Source organism: Balaenoptera musculus, chromosome 14 (genome assembly GCF_009873245.2).
Source record: "Balaenoptera musculus isolate JJ_BM4_2016_0621 chromosome 14, mBalMus1.pri.v3, whole genome shotgun sequence".
Classification (NCBI taxonomy): domain Eukaryota; kingdom Metazoa; phylum Chordata; class Mammalia; order Artiodactyla; family Balaenopteridae; genus Balaenoptera; species Balaenoptera musculus.
Window position 1 is genome coordinate 47,488,573 of NC_045798.1, and position 6,208 is coordinate 47,494,780.

The 6,208-nt window shown below is 40.5% G+C and overlaps 1 pseudogene; it reads left to right on the forward strand.

The window, feature by feature from the left end:
* Positions 1–289: 289 nt before the first annotated feature.
* LOC118906719 lies at positions 290–5,191 on the forward strand (annotated as a pseudogene).
* The last annotated feature ends 1,017 nt before the right edge of the window (positions 5,192–6,208 follow it).

A 6,208-nucleotide genomic window follows, 5' to 3' on the forward strand; every position in this document is an offset into this window, starting at 1 on the left:
CTTACTTATTTTCTCCCAAGCTTTAATACTTACTTCTCTCTTTATAAAAATCACTGCCCAGTGTGATTTTGTCTACTGTCATGATACCAACTCTATGCTGATGAAGAAGAATATACGTGTTGGGATTGGCTGTAATAGTCTTCTCGCCAACTGTTATTTCTTCTAGAAGCATGAACCTTGTCTTAGTCAGGTGACCTACTTCAAATGAAATGCAAATGCCTTATTGTTTAGAACAAGGATGGCAAACAGATTTTGTGTCACATATGAAGTCCCATCAGGTTCAGCAGGAATGAGTGCCATGATGGATGAGTGCCTCTGTCATGGTTGTGGAGGGGAGAGAGCTGGAACGCAGAATAAGGTCAAACATGAAGGTAACAAAGCATCTAGTACATAACATGCACTTAATGGTGAAATCCCAAGGCATTCTTTTTATAGTGAGGAATAAGAAAAAGAAGGAAATTATCACCAATACTGCTCAATATTTTCCAAAATGTTTTGGCCAAACAACAGACCAAGGAAAAGAATTAAGTGCTATAAACATTGAAGAGGCAGTGACAAAAATGATTTGCAGTACAGCAGAAACTAACACAACATTGTAAAGCAACTATACTCCAAAGAAAAAATTCTGATTAAAAAAAAATTATCTTTATTTGCAGATGACATACTGCTTCCTCTAAAATCTGGAAGTAGTACTAACAACTACTAGACTGAATAACAGCTTTTTAAAATTGCCAGAAACTAAACTCAGGACTTCCAGGATAAACATAGCTACCTAAGTTAGGCTTTTTCCCTGTTCACTTTGTGGAAGTCACATGAAAGCAAAAAGGAGAATGAATAAAATTCCACAAACTCCATTTTCAGCAAAACCAGGAGTCAGATATACTATGCAGACTCTAAAACATATAAGATCTGCCAAAATCAACAGAGATCAGTCAGAACTCATGCCTGTGTTGGGGAAGAGAGCATGGAGAATGCTACAGGGCATAGCAAAAACACGTTTCTTGAAAATGGGGAGTTCCTCTTAGAGGCAAAAGCCCATGCATCAACAAGTGGAAGAAATGGGTTGAGAAAGGGGGAGGATGGGGTAAGGGGGCAGACGAGTCTCCCTGAACCATGTCTCGTCCAAAGAAGGAAAGGGGGTAGGGCTGCACAGCAAATGGGGGCACACAGGCCCCCTCTACAGGAGGTGGACTCTCTCTGAGGCTGCAAAGAAGTCCTTCAACTAGCCTGATCTTTCTGCCCAATCTCTACCCCCCAGGAACTTCTCTTCTAGGAAAACTCAAATCATTTACTGATGGGTCATAAAATAACCCTTTTTTTGTTGTTTTGTTTGTTTTGTAATAAATTTTATTTATTTATTTATTTATTTATGGCTGCGTTGGGTCTTCGGTGCTGTGCGCGGGCTTTCTCTAGCTGCAGCAAGCGGAGGCTACTCTTCCTTGTGGTGCACGGGCTTCTCATTGCGGTGGCTTCTCCTGTTGTGGAGCACGAGCTCTAGGCGCGCGGGCTTCAGTAGTTGTGGCTCACGGGCTCTAGAGCACAGGCTCAGTAGTTGTGGTGCACAGGCTCGGTTGCTCTGCGGCATGTGGCATCCTCCTGGACCAGGGCTCGAATGCGTGTTCCCTGCATTGGCAGGCGGATTTTTAACCACTGTGCCACCAGGGAAGCCCTAAAATAGCCCATTTTTATTGGGTGAAGGATGGGCACAGCATTGACACAAAGCTAATACAGGAAAAAAATTGTGAAAAACAACAACAAAACAATAATAGATGAGTGCACTTGTCAGAAAACTATGACTATGAAGCACTTGAAATTTGTGAGCAAACATTTAACATGAATTTTTAAACTTAGAGAAGCGCCTCTATGAAGAAACACTACAAAGCAGAAACTGCAAAAGCTCAGAGATGTAAAATAATTTAATAAATAAATTAATTACCATAATTTAATAAAAAATGAGCTAGAAGAAGCAGAAGACAAAAAATTTACAGAAATGAAGAAAAATTTAAAGGAGAATAAAATAATAATCAAAAAAATTTAAACACACTAAAATGGAGATAGAGGAAAATATAGGTGAATATTTTTAGAATCTTGGGATCAGAAAGGTTTTCCTAAACATGTCCCCAAAAAAGTTAAAACAATAAGGAAAGTATCAATGAATTTGATTATATTAAAATTAAAATTTATGTATATGAGAAAAACATAAATTAAATTCTGGGAAACATTTGAAACATACATAACAAACAAAAGTTGATATTCTTTAGCCACACACATATATTTTACAAGTTAATAAGAAACATATAACACCTCAACATAAAAAAGTCAAAGGATATGAACAGGCAAGTCAAAAATAAGAAACACAAGTATTACTAAATAAAAAAGAAAAATTCAAAACAGAATGGCAAATGCCATTTTTATAAAGAAAATTATTTAAACATTTGTATGGGTACAAATGGGGGGGGAAAAGCCACGCATGGATGAAACTGTCAAAATGTTAAAACTAATGTGGAAAATATTTTATGATGAGTTTTACTACTTCAGGAATCAGAAATAAGTAAAATATTTCTACATTTTTTAAAAGCACACAATCAAAACATCGCAACAACATCAAAATAAGACCAAGGTTTAAATTAGTGTTTCTCAACAGGGCTGCTTTGCTTCGCCAGGGCACATTCAGCAATGTCTGCAGACATTCCTGGTCGTCACAACTGGTAAGAACTGATATTGGCGAACAGCGGATAGAGGCCAGAGACACTGCTTAATATCTTACAACGCACAGGACAGCCTCTCACAGAAAAGAACCATCTGACCTAAAATGTTAATAGTGCTGAGACTGAGAAACTCTGACCTAGATGGAAATAAGACAGGACCTATTTGTAAGAAAGAAGTAGTGAAAAGATGCTGTGTTGACTTAATGTCTTATGATTAGCCCACATCAGAAATCTCAAGGAACTATTTCAAACTGTTCGGAAGTTGCCTCACATTCACATCTCCATATATCCCTGTGGGAACCAGCATCGTACTGCACCTAACCCCGTGGCCTCCACAGAGCTGGAAGGGTGATGCTTGTAGAATCAGCCTTGCAAAACCACTGAGAGGCAACCCTAACTTCCAAGTCAGGAGAGCACAGCTGTACAGGCAGAATCCTCCTAGATAGAGGTGAATGGCCAGGAGGGTGGGTGTGACCTTCCACTCTGCTCCTCTCCATTCCTGCCTGTGGGAATGCACTGCTTATGGGGGAGATCAGTTGTAACCTCCCTGTGGACCCTCATAACCAATGGCTTCCCAGAAGATAGAGCTAGATGTTGGGCTTTTGATGACCAAAGTACCTTTTTTTGAGTCCCTAGCAAGAGATTACTAAGATAAGGTTTATTGGAAGAGAAATGGTTTTCTAAATTCTTTAAGCTTCAGTTAGTACATCAAGATTCAGACTTGGCCGACTTTACCATTAAGCCAGGGATAGGGAGAAGCAAGGCTATGCTGTAAGGGGGATCCCTGCCATGGGAAAAGGAAGGTTAAAGACTATACTTTTCATTCCCAGAGAAGGTGGAAAGGGAAAGGAGAAAAGGGGAGCAAAAGATATATGTGTTCTGGCAACTTGCTCCAGACCAAGTTCCAGAGGGAACAAAGAAGTAGATGTATCTAGACAAATATGAGGGAAACTTGGAGCTAGTTGCTTCCTTCACCATACAGAACCTGGGAAAGCTGAGAGCCTCCAAGAAGAGGTTGTATCATATGTGACAGGAAGAGAACAGGTAGATGAAGCTGAAATACCACGCCTGGTTGCCCATGCCTGAGTGGAGGGTGCAGTGCCTCCAGACACTCGTGTGTGCCCTAGGAAGTCGCAAAGAAACACTGAGATGACCAGTGGACTTTCTGAGGCCCGGGATAGAGAGATGTCAAGCATTTCAAAACTGATGGGCAAATGGTGGGCTTTGGCTATGGACACCATCACAGTACCAAACACCACCAGGTATCACCAGCCACTAACCCTTCAGAGGACACCAAACCCCAGAGCAGGAACCAGAGAGGGCTCAGAAGGACTGTTCCTCTCCTATGTGGATAAGAAGTCCCTCAATTCCTTGTCACCATGAGAACCCTTAAAGCTCCCCCAACCCAACCCCATAGATGCCATCTTGGAGATGGGGAGAGAAGAAGAAATTTGAAGATGGAGTTGAAAGAGACGATTTGAATTGAAAAGGACTGAAATCAGTGAACTGACATGCGTGTGTCCCCCTGCCCACTTTCCGTTAAGTCCGTGATTGAATATTTGAGAAGCCTACGTTTGCTTCCATATCTGAGCAGTGGTTTGTAAATGTGTTGCACCTTTTCGGGGTTTCCTCAGAAACTGAATCAGAATGAGATGTCCCCACTTGTGTCTGGGCTTTGTCGGAAGGAGTAACTCTGACTTTAGCCAGAAGCCAGAGGAGGGAGCTGGTAGCGCTCATCCCCCGTGTCTTTCTTTTGTTTTATACACTCACACGCATGTACACACACACACACAATTAAAGCTTTTGTTTTAAAATGGTTAGTTTGAAAGGAATAAAACAACTCTAGAAAATGTTTTAATTAAAAAAAACCACACAAAATCTTACCAATGAAAAATTCTTGTCCTAAGATGGACCAATACAGAAATATCTGCTCATCTTTGGAGAGTTAGTCTCAGTCCTTATCCAAGAAATGTGCCGTTTTGCATATTATAAACTTTTTTTTTTTTAAAGCCCGTGTGGGCTTGAAGAGTATAAACCCAGGTGGGACAGCACCCTCTGTGGGATTAATGGCTTATGTTTCTGGCTTGAGCTTTGGAATCATGAGTGGAATTTTCCTTTGTAAATACCCTGTCAGACTCTTTGGGGCCGGGCACGGTGGGCATTCATGGAGACCCTCCCCAGTGCTTCCTAAATTCAGCTTTCATGACGCTGGTGATCATATTGCTGCACGTGTTCTGGGGCACTGTGTGTTTGGATGCCTGTGAGAAGACAAAGTGGTCCGCCCTCCTTGTAGTTCTTCTCCCCTATCTGCTGATGTCAGCCCTGAGCTTCATAAATCCTCGTTGTGGATTAAAGCTGGTGTCTGCATACATCATCCTGGTGCTCATGGGTGTCTGGACATTCTTCGTTTCTGCCGGAGCCTGAAAGTCTGCCTCCTCTGCCAAGACTAGGGCTCCCTCCTCTTCAAGCAGCGCTCCAGATAACCTCCAAGGACCAGCGCTTCTGAAACAGGAAGCTGCGCCTTTAGTAGAAGCGCAGCTGGGTCTTCTTCTAAAAGTCCATTTTCCTGGTGAAATTTAGAATAAACAGTACTATCTAGATACGACATGGCTTTCATGCAACGGCTTTCTGAAAGGAATACATCAGTGGTGTGCAGCCTGGCTGCAAGTTGGAATCACCTGGGAAAACATAAAGACTAATGTTCTGGGCTCCACCCTCCAGATTTAATTGGTCTGGGCATTTGGTAATTTTTTAAAGCTTCTTAGATAAAACTCCGATGTGCAGCCAGTTGAGAACTATCCATGTCCAAATAGGAACTTTCTGAGAACACCATAAGTAGATAAGAATGAGATGTTTAGCTATCTCCTAACTCAGTTTGTGTTGAGCAAGTAACTATCTGAATGTCAAATAGAAGTCTAGTTGGCCTTTGTCTTTTTAAGTTCTGAAGTCACAAAAGACTAAAGGGCTATCATCTCTGTGAACTGTTTTCTCGTACTTCACTAGTACTCTGTTTTATGAGAACATGGTAGGCTATGCTTCTAACTACAATAATAAATTGCACTGACTTACTATGATAAAAAAAAAAAATTCTTGTCCTGTATTTCTTTTCTTTTTTCCTGTTCTTAACCTTGGTCACCTTACTTTTTTAACTTTATAATCTCACAGGCTGTGCTTTCATCTTAAAATTTATCTTTCTAGTTCTACCTTTTATCTTTTACCTGTTAGGCTTTCAGTTTTTAAATCTATTTTAAATTTTTATTTATTGTCATAATATCTATTAGACTTATTTATTTAAATTCTTAATTTTTATACTCTTCCCCCAAATCCTTTTTTCCATCTTTATATGGCCAAGTTGAAAAAACAGGGGCATGCAGCAGCAGAAAGGGTCAAAGTGCTAAAAGGAGAGAATGGAAATTTTCTTCTCAACCTCCTACATTATTTTTGGGCCACAAGACAATTTTCTAGAAAGTCTTATTCATTATTCACACTTTATTATAGTA